Consider the following 18,034-nt stretch of genomic DNA (forward strand, 5'->3'; position numbering starts at 1 on the left):
ACAGGTTTAAAAGCACACATATCATATGATTAAAAATGAAGACTACTTTCGATATTAAGCTTTAATTTACTGCTACACTTGTATACTTTGTGCCTAATTTAGATGTTGATAAAAAATCATATCCAGTAATTATTATAGTAGAACTTACCTCCCTGATAAAGACCAACTTATCTTTAAAGATTCAACTTACACTTTGTCTCTGTTATAAAACTTTCCCTGAACTCTCCTCACCTCTGCCAGGTCAGCTCACTCTCTCTCCTTGGTTACCTTCACCCTACTCCATTCATATATCTCTCATAGCACCAATAATGCTAGGTTTTGTTTCTGTTTGCATGTTTGTCACCTACTGCTGGATTCTGATATCCATTAGGAAAACAGTTTTAAATTATTTTTTTTAATTTCTGACACAAAACAATTCTTATGCAGAGTATCCATATTTCACACTAATATATTTCATATGTTCAAGGTAATGGTAATTATTGCTGACACCTGTCTCACTATAAAATATTGAAATATATTGAAATATAACAACATAATATAATGTAATGTAATAATTATGAGAGTCAAATTGTAATGCCAGATAAACAAGGAATAATTATTTAGCAAAGAGCTGTCCCAAATACTGCATTCAAATTTACCTGGAAATACTGTATTTTTATTTGATAAGTTTGGTGATACTATTTAGAGGCAGAGAAAACCTGAATGACTTAAATAAGAGAAAACTTATAGATAAACTTTGTGACATGTTTAACTCAATTTTACCAGAGAGAAGTCTCCATATTTCACGGTAGATTTCCTAAATCCCTCTGCAATGGAAGGGAATGCTGAAGATAGCTCTGCCTCACCCAGATAGTCTATGCTAGTACACCACTTACACGGAGCTCTAAAGAATTGAGAAACAATCTCTCCTCTGACCAATTTAACACGACATCAATGCTTTTGCTCCAAATTTGAGCAAATAGACAAGAGTTAAGGTGCAAAACCAGCTGAATTTCTCTCTATTCCACAGATATAAATGAGAAGCTTCTGTCTATTCTACCATCAACTTTCCTTCTAATATTTTCCTTTACTAATACTATGAAATTTTTGTTATTATTGAAATAAGTGCATAAGACACTTTAAAAATTAACTTTATAACAACTATGAAGTTGTCATTAATAATCATTACTTTCCCCTAATTCATGTGTGAAGAGGAACTCATTACTTCAGGAGCCAGAAATTTCTATTTTTGTGTAGCAAGATCATTTTTTTTTTTAATTTTTAAGTTTTGATACAGAGAGAGACAGAGCATGAGAGGAGAGTCTGAGAGAGAGGGAGACACAGAATCAGAAGCAGGCTCCAGGCTCCAAATCAGCACAGAGCCCGATGCAGGGCTTGAACCCATGAATGTGAGATCATGACCTGAGCTGCCGCTGGAGGCCTAACCGACTGAGCCACCCAGGTGCCCCGCAAAATCTTTTAAAAGTTTTCTCAGTAATATTGGGCAGAACATCGCCTTCCTGTACCTTGTATGGGTCACAACTAGTTACGATTTCTGGAACTACAAAAGAAGGATTAGATGTTTCTCCCTACATGGCTTCCCTTCAAATAGTTTCCGATATCTATTTTCTGCACACACAGCCTAAAGTATACTTTTCTATAGCTCAAAGAACTCTCTTTACCTCTTTCTTTTTTTTTTCTAAATTTTTTTAATGTTTTATTTATTTTTGATACAGAGAGAGACAGAGCATGAGAGAGGGAGGGTCAGAGAGAGAGAGAGGGAGACACAGAACCGGAAGCAGGCTCCAGGCTCTGAGCTAGCTGTCAGCACAGAGCCCCACGTGGGGCTCGAACCCACGAATGTGAGATCTGACCTGAGCCGAAGTCGGAGGCCTAACCGACTGAGCCACCCAGGCGCCCCTCTCTTTACCTCTTTCTAATATAACAGAAGTTGGAGACTTTTTCCATCCGTATTTCCCTAAGTACACTGGCTCCATGAGGAAGAGATCCTGGGTTGGCATCATTTTATCCCCAATTATCTAGTGGAGTACCTGACATATCACGAGGCTCAGTAAATATTTGTAACATAAATGAATTAACCCTACCTCTCTTGGCTTAGACCCTTAAATGTGAAAAGAAAATTCTATGAGGTCCATAAGTCACATTAGCATCAGTTTTAATATCATTCATTCATTTACTCATTTAATAAAGAGTTTTTGAGCACTTAAACTCTCTTCCAGGAAGGATTCCATGTCCTGGTGAATGCAGTGGTGAATAAGAGAGGTACGCCTTCTTCCTCAAAAAGATGACACTTCCTGTCAGTGGCACATTATGTTTCTCCCAATGCAGTCAAAATTTATAGGAACTTTTTAAGTTTGCAAAGTACTCTTAGCCAACTAAATTCATAACTATTTTTCATGTTGATTGGGTTAATCCAGAACTCCATATTCCTTATTGAAATAATTTTCTCTAATTTGTTCATTATTTTGTTTTGTTTTGTATTGTTTTAACCAAAGTACTTGGCTTTGCATTTATGCCTACAGATTATTTTAGTTAGAAACCTGTTTTAAATCTTAGCCTGTAAAATTATTTTTAGAGTTTGAATCCTTTAGCCATAATACTTCTATTTTTCCTTAGCAAATATCATCTTTGCCCTCTATGTCCTTCCACAGAACTAAAAAGTAGTCAAATCCAAAGGGAAAAAATAAAACATAATGTCCTCTTTCTCTTTTCTCTATTATTCTCACATTCTCTCTGTTCATTCATTGAAGGGTCAATAGACAGGCATTCCTCTTGCGTACCTCTATCCTTTACACTACAGCATTATGTTACACCTGAAAGTTGAAATCAAACAGTGATTTCAAATTCAGACTCACACTCTCTCTGAGTATGTATCATTTGCAGTATAACCTCGATGTCTCTATTTCCTTTTGTGTATAAGAGAGGATATTAACAGCATCAACAGAGGGTTACATGAAGGTTCAATGAGATATAGTATAGTAAGTGCCTGCAGGAGTTTCTGGTGTACAGTAGGCACTAAGTACCTACTAGGACTTTCTTCCTAAGTGCTTTCTATGCCACCCCTCTCCATAAGGATCTGTTTTTTAAGTCATTATCAGAGAAAACGTATTTATGGTATGGTGCATTATCCAACAGATTTCCCCATGAGTCCCCCTCCTTAACTGTTTCCCACCATAGCTGAAATTTGTATGACTTTTAGGAAGCTGGAGTGAGATGTTAATGAAGGGCAATTGTGTCTGGAACAGGACATTTCAATAGATTTCAACTTATCTGTTTGTTCTTAGCATACAAGATTTTGAGTTGTGCAGAATTTGGTCTGATACTATAAACTGTAATAAGAAATATATATGCGGTCTTGCCCTGTGTCAGGCACAGAGTTCCTAAAACCTTTAGAATTTCCTAGTAAGAACCATAAAGTATCTTTTGATATTCAAAACAAACCCTTTCAATCACCTTTAAGTTTATGTTTATAAGATGGCTTTTGGAAAGCACCAGAGGATGTAGCCAGTTGCCAGGGGAACTGATGATGGTTAGAACTTTCAGCCTTCCTTCCAAATGCTGGGGAGGGGAGAAGAGCTGAAAAATGAATTCAATGATCACTGGACAATAATGTAATCGAGTATGCCTCTGTAATGAAGCCTTTATAAAAACCTAAGAGGATGGGATCAGAAAGCATCCTGGTGAGTAAACACCTGGAGGTGCACGGAGGTAACACACCCAAAGAGGGTGTGGAAGCTCCATGCTCCTTCCCACATACCTTGTCCTATGAATGTCTTCCATCTAGCCATTCTTGATTTGTACACTTTATAATAATCTGGTAATCTGATGAAATGTTTTCCTGAACTCTGTGAGCTGCTCTAGCACATTAATTGAACCCAAGGAAGAGATTATGGAAACCTCTGATCTATAGCCAGTTTGTCAGAAGTACAGGTGACATTCTGGACTTGTGATTGGAATCTGAAGCTGGGGTAGTTGTAGGACTGAGCCCTTAATCTGTGGAGTCTGACACTATTTGTGAGACACTAAAATGGTGGAGCAGAAATGCTGGACTGTAAGGAAAGCCCATCCACCTGGTATCAGAAGTGAAGCAGCACAGTAGTAAAATACTGAGAGGAGAGCACATGCAGGAGTGTGTTTCCCACTAGCCATTTCACAGCCACTAGCTGTGCATATAGGCTATGTGTCTAAATCTCTCTTAGTTTTTTTAATATATTTTCCTCTACAAAGAGAGACTTGGCAATAGCAACCTTGTATGATTTTGATGGTTAAATGAGATGTCATGTGTAAAGCATTTAACAGGTTTCTTGACCATGGTAAGTATAGAGGCTGCTTTTAGGCAACAGGTTTGAACAATGGAAACCTGAGTAAGATGAAAGGACCCACAGTGACCACTAGGCTGAATGCAAAGAGACTCTTAGGAGACCCACCTCAAAATATCTATAAGTGCTACCTGACAAATGGGCTACTCACAAGGGGCACAGGCACCAAAAAAGTAAAATTCCATACACTCCCACACCTTCTCATTGCCCTCCCCTGCCCCTCGCCCTTAACTGCAGCTCCTGACCACTGCCTCCTGGCAGACAGTCTTTCCTTTGCTGCCCTGGCTTCTGCTCCCTTGCAGGGTATTCAATAAAGTTTTATCTCTTTTGTTCTGCCTTGGGTGAATCCTTTTACTGCCAGTGCCAGCCTCCACCAATCACCACCCCCCCACACACACACACCCATAGTCAGTGCTTCATAAATGACTGGTGTCTCCCTAATTCGTCTTCCAAATCAGTTTAATCTTTTTGTTCATCCAAGGCAAAGTTCAAATATCCACTCCCTCTGCAAATTACCCTGAACTCCCGCACCATTTACTATTCATGTATCATGACTACATTTTAACTGTTTTTCTTCCACACCGTCACCTCATCTATTCCTTTGCTTTGGCAGTGGACTATCTGCTTTTTATTTTTCTGTAAGTGTTCTTAACATTAACATTGCCCATAAGATAGTAAGCTGATACTTTGGTAGAGGCAGTTAGTCATCACTTAATCCTTTTTCCCCTCCAAGATGTATTTAATGCAGAGAGTGGTTATTCAACCAGGGACTACATTTCCCACCACCTCCTATATGGAGGCAGGACCCTGTGATTAGTTCTAGCCAGTAAGACATGAGTTGAAGTGAGCATATCATTCTAGTAAAAGTGACTAAGGATAAAGTTTGAATTTGCTGTAGTTTCTATCTTCTGGTTAAACAGAGAAGGCTCCTGATATCTATGAGTGTGGGACTATGAACACACCTGGGGCCCTAAGTGCCACCTGACTAGGAACAATGCATCAGACTGTGTTGAGTGAAAAACGTATGTTGTCATAGGCCACTGGCAATTTAAAGGTTTTCTGTTTGTGCAACCAGATTTACTTTTATCAATGGAGATGGCATGCCCTTTTCATATTATGCATACATAGCAGATGATGTCCCAAAGACATCATTTAACTTGCATACTCTTTTGAAAATGTGATTGGCTCCACATATCAGAGCCTTATTTCACAGTAGAAAAATAATCTGGCAACTACTTCATGTTCTCCTCCTGCTGATAATTCATCTACCTAAGGTACCTGGGTAATTTTCAACAAATTTGCTCTGTGTGTTCATGTTGCAGATAGGATATCAGTTTCTTTTCAAGTCTTTTCCTTGCACATGACGCTTCAACATAGAATGTCATTGATCATGGTCTGCGTCTGTGACAGAGTGTCAAAAGAAATCAGCTGGAAGAGGTAAAGGACTTTCAAACGGGGGTGCATGCATGCACTCATTCTGGAGCACCCTTTGCCAGCCTGGCAGTAACAATACAAAGGGAGAAGCCTGACGTTTTGCATCAAAATACCCAGGTTGGACCCTGAGCCATTCATTCTCAACATAGAACCTGGCACGAGTCACTAAATTTCTGAGACTCAGTTTCTTCATGTATAAAGTTAGAATTATTGAAATAATTAAACAAGAAATTTACCTCACAAATTCGAGAAAATAGCAATTTTTCAATGCATTTTTTCCTTCACATAGACATTGAGGAAAACAAGTACACATCCTTAGCAGATAGCAAAAACACATATAATTCATTCACTTGTTTGTTTAAAAGGGGTCCAGGCATAGACTACAGGCTCTGTGTTTATTCACAACGTGTCTAAAGGAAGGCAGAAATATAAGTTTAGGATAATTTTAAAAATCATTATGAGACTACAGAAATGTTTTATAAAAGTTATTCCCCACTGAACTTCAAAATACACTATAAAGCTTAATTCTAAGTACTTTTTCCAATAATCATCACTTTATGAGAATATGTACTCGTATGTCAAAAAAAATTTAAATATAATTATAGTTTAGGAAAATCTCATGATTAAGCCAGTGGACTAAAATTATTTTAATTAATGAGGGTGGAATGAAGGAGAATTAAGTAATCACCGGCCTTTAACACCAGTAATTTTGTGTCTAGATCCTGCACAGAAATTTTAAGTTAAATCTCATTATTATACACAGTTGATTTGCTTGTTATCTATGCTAGCACTATGCTGAGAAATATTTAGAAGAAGCTGTCATGGCCAAGTCTATTATTCTAATATATTAGACCCTATAAACATGAATAGCTTGCAGTTACCATTAATTATGCATTGATTTCACAGAGATTGTCAAAATTTTCATGGTGGAAAGCTCTTTTCCCAAAACCACTAAAGAAATCACTATTTCTGATGACTTTCTTTTTCCTCTTGAAAAGAAAAAAAAATAGACACTGATATTAGAAACAAGCAAGGCTTTTGTCATTGGAGTATTTTCCTTGTGCAAAGTATTCTGTTTAAATGCAGAAAAATAATTCCCCCATAAATTTCTATTAGACTAAGACATTTTACTTTCTAATATAAGAACAAAATTGTACCAACAACTGTGTGCATTTTAACTCCATGGACAAAAAAAGAGCATGCTTCCTGGAACAAAACTAGTAAGCATAATCACTTACGATAAATAAAATATTCTTATGAATTGTTACAAAAAATTAGTAAGTTTCATTTCGCACGATTTGAAAGAGCTATCTTGTCTCTGGATTATATGCAATGAGAAATTCCATCACAAGATCTTGGCTGGTTTTGTTGCCCTGAAGAAGAAAAAAAAAAAAAAAAGGAAGGAATGGAGGGGGGAAGAAGGGAGGAAGGAGGAGGAGAAGGAGGAAGAAAAACAAAATTAATGGTGCCCTCATTAATTTCTCAGTATGATCTACTACACAATGGTATTACACCTCAGCATCCTGCTGCTTTGAACATCAAATGAGGCACTGTTATCATTTAAATTTAACATGAGAAACACAGAAAATTTACTATGATCAACATCATCTTATAGTTGATATGCACCCATCTTTTATACTCAGTATTTTAAAATCATAGACTAAGAATTCTCCCTGGTAATCTCCTACAGACACTGTATTCACAGAATTGTTATAAAGTAAATACCTTTCCAAATAGATGTGTGTTAATCATATTGCAAAAAGTTACATTTGTAGTCTTTAGAAATCAAAGAGCTCATAAATCAGTAGGTGAAAATACATAACAAGCATAACAATGTGTCTTATTCTTCATAAAGTGGCCTCACTTATAAAACTCCACTTGATTCTGACAACCACCGTGCAAAATCGTTATCACCAAGCCTCCTCTATTAATGAAGAATTAAAGATAATTGACTGTTTCAGACACTCAGAGATAAGAGATGGCGTTACCAAGGCTTCGCCCTGAGTTTCCTGACTCTAAAACTCTGAGTTCCATTTGTGAACACCACTGAAGAAGTATGAAAGGGTCCTAATTATTGCCAATGTCTTGAAATGCTCTGTTTTGCAAATCTTAAATCTGGAACATGTATAGTAGAGAAAAAAGAGAAATGAACATCTGAAAAGCTGAATCTTCTCCTTAAAGTTCCTGAAATATGCTTAGTCAGATAGGGCAATGCTAAGATAAGGGGAGGAGTCCTACATGATCATATCCTACATATTTACAAGGTCTAATTTTATCATTCCTCGAGCAAATATGTGACAACCCTACAGATTAAGGTCTAGGGAATATAACTTTCAAGAGAAACTGTTCCTACCTTCAAAATATTTATAATTGTATAAAGAAGACAGACAAATAAACTGGACAATTGAATTTGATAACAAAGTTCAAGAGACTAAAAATGCAGACAAGGCCAATAGCCTGACTGCTAGGGAAATGAGAATTAAATAGACACGGGGATGGAGCAATGCCTGAGGGCCCAATTCAGTCAGTTACAGACTGTCCAAGGCTGCTGGGGTGGCAGGTTCCTAAGTGGAAGTGCAGAAGCAGAAGTGTGTTAGTGTAGAAACCAGAATATTTTCTAGGAGAGGCTTTGATCTTACCAAAAGAGAAAGACAAACAAAACACTGGAATAAAATATTAAGCTCATATATATTCACATACATATACACACAAGTGTGCATACATCTCTATTCTCACTATACTTGGTGAACAATTTACACCCTAAAAAAATCCAGAGGCTGAACATCTAGTACCTCTAAGATGCAAAGAGATCAAATGATATTCCAAAAGTTCCATAGCCTTAACCTGCAACTTCTAGTCACACCACATACTACATGGTGGGAACAGCAGGTATTATTTGTCCTAAAGGTTTTGTTAAAGAAAAACATGCCAAATATACTTTCATTCATTCAATGAATTTAATCAATACTTATTAAGGAGCTACTATGTTTCATTCATGTGAGAAACCCTGGAGATACAATTTATCTGGCCATGGTCTAGTGAGGGGAGGCAGATATTAATCAAAGAATCACACATATAAATTAAAAGATTAAATATATTATTATCAGGACATACTACATTGTGCTCTATATTGTGTGATAGTCATAATAATGAGGCCAGGTTCTTCCCAGGAAGCAGTAAGTGAACTACAATCTGAAGAAAAGTTGGAGTTGATTAGAAGGTTGGGAAGGTAAGTTACTAAGCTGGCATGGGCACACTGACATTCAGTAGAGTTAGAAAGAGCAATGTGTGGCCAAAGAAAGGCAGTATCAAGGAGAATGATGTATGACAAGGCTGAAGGGATAGACAGGGGATGACATATCATGCGGGGGGTGATAGATGCTGTAAACCAAGTTAAGAATTTGCTCTTTTTTTCCTAAGAGAAATCAGAAGCCATTAAGAGTTTAATGTAAGCAAAGTAATGTGATCAGATTTGCTTTGTAAAAGATCATCCTAGTTGCCAAACGTAGGAGAGAGTGGACATAGTTGATCACACAAGTTAAGCAAACTTGCATTAAGATGATGATAGTAAGGGGGTGCCTGAGTTGCTCAGTTGGGTGGGTGTCTAACTCTGGTTTTGGCTGATGGTTGGTGGGTTCGCATCGATGTTGGGCTCTGTGTTAACAGCATGGAGCCTGCTTGGGATATTCCCTCTCTCTCTCCCTCTCTTTCTGTCCCTCCCCCCTTTGCTAGCTTGCTCGCTCTCTCTCTGTCTCTCTTTCTCTTCCTCTCTCTCAAAATGAGTAAAAAAAATAATGATAGTGAGGACAAAGAGAAATGGCTAAATTAAAGAGATATTTTGAAACTAAATTCAATGAGGTGTAATTGATGTGTATCACCTAAAGGGGTGAAAGACAAAATTTTCAAATATGGCTCTGAGTTCTTAGACTGTAAAAGGGAATAAGATGACCATGACATTCTTGGAAAATAATCAGACTGGGAGTCAGGCAAGAGGGTTGTGTGGTAGTGAATCTGAGTGTTAATTAGGCCATTTGAGTTGGAGGTATTTGAGACAAAGGCAGACATAGGGGCTCCATACTCAGAGACGCTTCCGAGGTCTAAATGTGTGTGTATGATGGGGACAAACGTTCATCAAATTATAGAATATGTGTTCAGCTATATTGAATGCCTAACATTCAGGACTTGCTACCTCATTTGTAAGACCCAATGGAATATGTGAATACAAGGCCCTGCCTGAGGGCAGGCAAGTTTATCTCTCCTTCCCAAGGCCTCACCACTTCACCTAGGACAGGGGGATGACCACTCAGACACTGAAACATCTCCTTGTTTCAGGATGTGCTCAGTATCCAGATTAAGGGAATGAGTATGAGGGCCATGCTGAGACACCTGCTGAATGTGCAACCACACTGCCAGCAAGTTCAGGGGTAGCGCCATCTTGCCTAGCACCAAGTGCAGGATGTGTGCCTGACTCTAAATCCATTTGTCCAAATCAGGGAGAGGCAGTGGCATTGCAATAGAAGAACATGGAACCCCCATTCATGTGATCAAATTGACACCCTGGGTGGAGACCATCAAGTTCCGAAGCAGGGTCAGGAAGGGGAAGCCAGGCAGGGACCTAGGGGACCAGGGAACAGAAAGCAGGCAACAGAGAAGCCTATCCCAGGAAGGTGGAGAAGAGGTAGGAGGTGGTATCATTTATGAGCCAAAGTTCCAGTTCCCCAGGGAATGTTCCATTGTGCCATCAGAATTCACATACAAATTCAAAGACCAAGTTATTAAGAATTTCAAGATGGCAACCATTGGGTTTCGATCCCACAGGAAAGGCCCTTCTGAATGCCAGGCTCTGAACACTACATTGGTCACATGCTCATGAAGCCAGCTCTTCTAATCTTACCAATAAAGTGTTCTAAGCAGTAAGTAATAGAGAAATCAAGACATTCTCTGAATTTTGAGTGTTTACATGTAATGTTGTTTCCAAATTATTCCTACTTGAGCTCATCTACCAGACCTCCAAAAGTTCAGTTGATCCTAATAATATGGATTGTAGTGAAAAATTCTAATGCGTTTCTAATAATCTTTCTAAGTCAAAAAAAAGACAATATGTTTTGTGTACCTACTGTCATAGGTAAGTCCACTTAAATAATCATATCTCCCTTCTGAAGTGATATTATCCCAATTACTTATTAATTCGATGATTTGAGTTATCAATAGATTCATATTGATTGTCTACTGCATTTTGAACACTGTTAAAATAGTCTATTCTTGCAGTGTACTGGGTACATAATTTCACTTACTCCTCACAACCACTCTATAAAATCAGTATTTTTATCTATATTTTGTTTTAAATGATAGCATTTGATGCTTGTAGAGATTAAATTACTTGCTCCTGTTCTCACAACGTACAAGTATCAGAGATATAACTTGAACTTGGATCTCTAGCACTCCCACCTGTAAGCTTTCTTTCTTACATACTGCCATCTTTATTTAAACACAAACAAACAAAAGACCCTGCTGTTTGGTCACTCTGGATACTCCCCAACACATTCTCTGTAATTCTAATCTATAGTACTCTTCAATTTTGAGCAACAACAAAGCTATCTAACCACAGGTGTCTAACCACAAAGCTAGGTATAGTGTCCTCTATATTTATTATTGTGCAACTTTATGATGATACTGTCTGATTAGACAATGATTTGCAGTTTATAAAGCTCTCTGATCTTCACAGCAATTTAAGATATGACTAGGGAGGTTACTACCATATCAATTTTCTAGATGCGTACCATGTTTGGCTGATTTCTATGTCTCCCTGACCAAAGTGGTTACATCAGTGGCTTTCAGTTACTTGCATTTTTTGTTTTTTATCACATTCACCTCTCAATCTGAATTAATGGCTCCTTTTTGCTGTTGTGGTTTATTACATATATTGTTTTACTTTTAAATCTCTGTGGGAGATGTCTGCACTACTTTCCCCACACTAGAATACAAGGAAAGGTAGGAGAGTTTGCACAAGAAAAGTGATACTTGCCTGGTAGCAACCATGGAAAGGACATTCTGTTCTTACCCCCATTTAATCCTCACAAATGACTCTATGGATTGGGTATTATTATTATTCCAATTTTCTCTGACAAAACTTACAGAAAATTTTATTTAAACAAAGAATATCTATTTGGTCAACACATAACAGGTACCTACTCTGTCAGGTATGAGGTTACTCAGTGAACATAATGGGAAATAAAAGAGATACAGCCCAGAAACAACAAATGGGGCTCCAAACTCAAAGCTCTTTGGTATCAAAGCACATGCTCCTTCCAAAACAGAAGGGGGAGTACCATTCATTTTTAAAAAATTTTACCATGACATAGCATGTTGTTATACAGATAGTAGATGTGTTATAAAGTGTTAACTTAATGATTATTGCTCCAATGCTGATTATTACACAAAGAGCACTTTCTTGACTTTTCAGAGGATGAGTTCAGACTGCAGGCATCCAAACATGGGGGAAATGCCAGTTGTAATTTTCCCTGGATGTCACTATCTTCAGCACATGGCTAATGAGAGCTCTGTCATCTGCTTGATGACTGTGTGGTCCCCTTAGCTTTATGCTCTTCTGTGGCCAGAGACTATACCCCTAACCCCAGCCAACTGTCTCGGCAATTTATTCTGCTGATGATTAGGGAGTTCAAGCCAAAAAGAATCGCTGGATTCACTTAGAATCACATACTTCAACACAGAAAAGGCTTTAGAGATTATATAGTTCATCCTAATATTACAGATCAGGAAACAGAGGTTACAGAAATTTTTCAAAGACTTCAAGTCAAGTAGTAGCAGAGCCAAAGTTAGAACTTGCATCTCCTAGCTACTATATAAATGAATTCCAGGTATCTAACCATAAAGCTAGGTATAGTGTCCTCTATATTTATTATTGTGCAACTTTATGATGATACTGATTAGACAATGATTTGCAGTTTATAAAGCTCTCTGATCTTCACAGCAATTTAAGATATGACTAGGGAAGTTACTACCATATCAATTTTCTAGATGCATAAACTGAGATTTAGTGACTTCTATCTGTTTAGAAGCATTGCTAAAGTCTGTGCTAGGTCCATAATACCCACCCTCTGAATTCCTCCCTATTGGTCTCTCAGTATACTATGGTCCTTCTCCATGGGATACTTTTAAGTAATTGACAAGATTCCAGGATATTATTTTGAATCTTATAAACCATTCTTCCAAACAGTATAATTTATAGAGAATGAGAAAAGTTTAGGAAGAGCTTGGTTCTAAAGCTGATTTCACCAATCATTACATATGCAGCCTTGGACAAATCACTTATCTTTCCTTTATTTATAATCTTTAAAATTGGGGTTACAATATAAATGCTATTTTTTCTCACCAGAGTGTTGATAGGTTCAAATAAAATGATCTGTATGAATCCTATAAACAAAGTTCTTTGTAAATGCTGTAGACTAAGGGATATTTGTAAATTCTAAGATACGAGAGATCTAAGTAAGTGAGGTTATGTTTTTAATACTAATTTCTTCTGATATGATACACACATATCATTTTCTCTTTAAGACTTTCTTTACTGGTCTGGACTTACATACTTTCAAAGCATTTCATTTCTGGGTAGAAGCAAGAAAAAATTGTGAGAGACAAAATTTAATACTATTTTGTTTGCTATATAGTTCTAATTGCTTACAAATAAGAAATGAGTAACTACAATGTCTTTATAAATATGTACTGGATTTTTAATATTATTTTAATAAATTTATTTTAAATTTATTTTATTCAAATAGCTGATGGTTTATATAATGCAGCAGAAGGAAAGTTGATTCACCTGTAACTCTATACAATAAAAACAATTAAATCAAGAAGTGAACCTTTCAGTATTTATAACGGATGTGCACTGACCTATATAACAATGTGTTAAATTCCTCAGATGATGCAAAAACTAGATATTAGATGGGTAGGTATTATGGCTACCAGGAAGAAGCCAACACTCTTGTTGGGGATAAAAGACTATCACTTGAAAAAGAATAAGAAAATATTTGTTCATTTATCTAACTAACAAAGATTTGATGATCTATTGTTTGCCAACAAGTGTGCTTCTCCAAAAACTTCCTCCAGTTGAATAAAGAAAATAAGCAGGGGAAAATATTTGCCAAATACAGTGATGTTATAACAGGAGCATGAAATTTGCTGAACAAAGGAAAGGTGGCTCACTGTGCTTATGAAGAAGGTCAGGGAAATCTTCACAAATAGAAGACATTTGAAGAATGATGATTTTACCAGACAGATAAGAGGCAACAAAGGTATTGACAGACCAAAAAACAAAAAAAGTGTGTGCAAACTCAAACTCAAGGAAAGGTAAAGCTATGCATAAGAAACAATATTAGCGGACTTTGCTTTCTAAGTCTTCTGGAATCCCCTTCTCTGAATTTCCTACCCATCTTAATTTGGGGGGGGAGAATATCTTCATTTTTTTGTGACTCACTTCACCCATTTATCTTTGAATACCAAACTTGAACTGGTTTTTCCTTTATTTTAACCTTGTCTACACCTCTGTAACTGGTAGTATTGTATATATTTGTCTGCTTACTTGTTTGTCCCACTAGTATTTTAGCATCTCAAATACAGAAATTATCTCATTCAATTGATGCCCTAATCACCCACCACTGCTTTCGCCATAGGCTACCTTACATGCTGATTAAATCACGTGTGAAAAAATTAACTGTAACAATATTTTTTCACCCATTAAAGGGAAGTATTTTTTTTTTACTTTGAGTTAAAAGCTTCATTCAGACAGTACTCATATAGAGCCATCACATGAATTTCAAATCTAGAAAGGAATACAGAGGTTTTTGTATGTTTTTTTTTCTCCCAGGTTCTCTATTAAAGTTGTGATTAATCAACTACAAGCACTACCCTGGAGGGACAAGACAATGACTCAAGGCGTTGTAGGTTTTTCAAAACAATTTTTAAGACTACCCTCCTTCACTTTATATCCTTTAACCAATACTGCAGATTTCTCCTGCCAACCTCTGGCAATAATATGACTCCAATTTAAAAATTATTATCTTTGGGAGCAACTACGTGCCTCAGTTGGTTAAGTGTCCCACTTCAGCTCAGGTCATGATCTCATGGTTTGTGAGTTCAAGTCCCATGTTGAGCTCTGTGCTGGCAGCTCAGAGCCTGAAGGCTGCTTTGGATTCTGGGTCTCTCTCTTTGTCCCTCCCCTGCTCACACTCTATCTCTGTCTCTCAAAAATAAACCTAATTAAAAAAAATTATCTTTGGGTTTTATAGTTACCATGGCAATGTCTTTTTTCTCTCACCTGTATCATTACACATTTCAAAACCAAACAAAATCATTGTTTTAAAACCAGAGCTATAAAACTGGTTTCCATCAATACAAAGGCAGTAATCCTGTCCTTAAAATTTACCATCAATGATAAATGAAACAACACAATGTCTATAAACATCTCTATATATTTCTCAGAATAAAGTGCCCTTTTATTTCTATCATGCTGAGCTCTTTGTTCTTTGATATAGTAATGGGAGGAATATAAAACTGGAAAGGTTAAGAATCACTGTTCACAGCAATGTTATGGATCCTCATGTGATTAGTACGTGACAAGACAGACACACTAGTCTTCAAATCCTTAGTTAAATATTTATTGAGCATCCACTATCAAACTCATATTGAGAAATAAAAGGAAAAATAATAGTTTGAGCTCTCCAATGTTCCTTACTCTACTAAAAGACTAGATTCAAATTTAATTCAAATTCAAATTCAAAATTAACTTTCTTACCTATAAATATTTGACAAGGAAGAGATGTGGTGATAATATCTCTACAGAATGGGAATCCCCTTTGCTCAAGGCTCAGTGACTGATACTTCCCACATTAGCATATAGTTAAAACCACCTATAGGCAATGGCTTTTTCTACTTCACACTGGAATTCAGAGACTCAGAGAGTTTAAGCAAGTTGTTCTGTATTAAGCAACTGGTAAGAGCAAAATGATAATTACCTCTAGGGCCCAAACTCCTGCTTCCTTCCTGGTTTTATAAGTAAAGGTTTTTTGGAAGACAGCGACACTTATTTATTTATTGTCTATGGCTGCTTTCCCACTAAAACAAATTTGCATAGTTGTGACAGAGAGTGTGGGCCAGAAAGGCCTAAATTGTTTACTATCTAGCCATACAGAAAAAAATTGCTGAACTCTGCTCTACAGCATTAAATAATGAACAGAAAAACAATGATTTATTTAGCACTGTTATGCTGTCATGTTTATGCTTAGGGCACTATAAATACTCAAAATGTAAGACCTTGAGTCTTTTCTTGAAGGAGCCTGTAATTTATCCAGCTGGTAGAAAACAAAGCATACACACACACACACACACACACACAAACTGTAATATGATGAGCACATAGCCATTCGGTGTGTGTCAATTATTCACCCTGTTTATCTTTCTATAGGAAAAAAAGAAATTGAATGCATAAAATGATTCTATTTTTAGTGGCCAGGCTATCTTAACAATGGAAAAATTACCAAAAGGACCTATAGCAGGCAGAAATGTTCACAAATATTCATTTGTCCTTTTTCCTAACTTAGAGCTAGATTACATCCCATAGCTTCTTTTACAGTGTGGAGTGACCATGTGCCTGATATGAACAGAAGTAATATGCATCATTCTCAGGCCAAGCTTTTCAAGTGGTGTGCTCACTCTGTACATGCCTCCATGCCACGTCCCCCGTGAGCTGGGTGTGATGATGACAAGATCAAAGAAGACAGGGAAGCCAGAAGAAGACAGGTGTTTGCCAAGAAGACAACAACTGCTTAGAGATCAGAACTATCCACTTGATACTGTTATTTCAGCCATTATAAAGGTTGGGTCTAGCTATTAGTACAGATTATCCTAGGCTAAATAATATAAGAATCCATGCTTTTGAAGTGACATTTTGCTGTAACAAAAATATAACCTATGTGGCACTGGAAGGTGATAATAAAATATGAACTAGAGCCTGGAAAAACAGGAATTCATTTAATTCAGTGGTAAAATACTTGGTAAAGCTCTTGCTTGTAATAATTTGAAAGGTAGACCAAATGCCTACAAGTCTAAAATTCAAGGACAGAGAGGTGGGAAAAGAAAATATTACTGTGTATTAGCTGTTACTTGCCATGTTAAGGAAGACAGTAAACAAAAAGGATGAGATTTGCCAAGAATTATTTGCCTTGAGAGCATAAATGGAAGCAAACAAAGCATCCAGAAAATTTGGGGGCCTTGCAGAATTCATGGTTTCTAGATTTAAAATAGTAGGAAATGAGATGAACAAATATTTTAAGCAATAAAAGTCTATTAATAATTGTACATTGAACACAGAGATTAAGCCCTTTGGCAAAAATTAAGTTGAGAATAAGACAGAAAGGGATGAGGGGAGGGAGGAAGTTGAGGGATGGAGGGATGGAGATGAGGAAGCAGCAAAGTAATATGCAGATAGGAGTTCCATGTTTAGAAAAAAAAAACTTGTGCCCACTGACTACATGTTAACGTGGTAGTTACAGAAACAAATAGAGTAAAAGCCTCAAAAGTTTTCAAGGGAATTCATACTGTCCAAAAGCCCATGACTGGTAAACAGTCCTCAGGCCTCTTAATACTCACTGACAAGAAGTAGAGGGTACGCTTTGCAAAACCCACTTCAGATCTCCAATGAGGACACTGAACAAGAAAGAACTCTCTAGAATTTGGAACAAGGAGCTATGCAGAACAATGGCAAGGGAATTATCTCAAAGAGGAGATCCACCTTCTATTAAAAGGACTTTTCAACTGCAGGGTTTTCCACAATAGGTCAAGTAAGATTCCATCAATCGTGTGGACCAGTGACCACCCTGGTTTACGCCTCTGCCTTCTTTCCTTTCTAAAGACTTTTCACTGTGGATACCTTGTTCTGTACCTACCATTACATACTATGTGGGAGGTGTTAGCGTGTGTGTGTATGCACGCATATATGTTTATGGGTTTCTATAGCACATGAGCCCTCATCTCAACCAGAATAACAATTCTGCACACTACCAAAATGTCCTGGTCTGATGGATACTTTAACTTGATGGGAAAGATGGTTAAGACAGCACCAAGGGCACCTGGGTGACTCAGTCGGTTGAGTGTCTGACTTTGGCTCAGGTCATGATCTCACAGTTCGTGGGTTCGAGCCCCACATAAGGCTCTGTGCTGACAGCTCAGATCCTGGATCCTGCTTTGGATTCTGTGTCTCCCTCTCT

At 37.2% G+C, this 18,034-nt stretch overlaps 1 long non-coding RNA gene across 1 annotated transcript; it reads right to left on the minus strand.

The window, feature by feature from the left end:
• Nucleotides 1-3,503: 3,503 nt before the first annotated feature.
• LOC115271920 lies at nucleotides 3,504-17,468 on the minus strand. Its single transcript, XR_003900154.1, has 4 exons — nucleotides 17,418-17,468; nucleotides 6,992-7,126; nucleotides 5,990-6,163; nucleotides 3,504-3,576 (listed from the first exon to the last, which is right to left on the minus strand). It is a non-coding gene; the product is annotated as an uncharacterized LOC115271920 (long non-coding RNA).
• Nucleotides 17,469-18,034: the final 566 nt, after the last annotated feature.

The sequence above is a fragment of the Suricata suricatta genome, chromosome 11 (genome assembly GCF_006229205.1).
Source record: "Suricata suricatta isolate VVHF042 chromosome 11, meerkat_22Aug2017_6uvM2_HiC, whole genome shotgun sequence".
NCBI lineage: Eukaryota > Metazoa > Chordata > Mammalia > Carnivora > Herpestidae > Suricata > Suricata suricatta.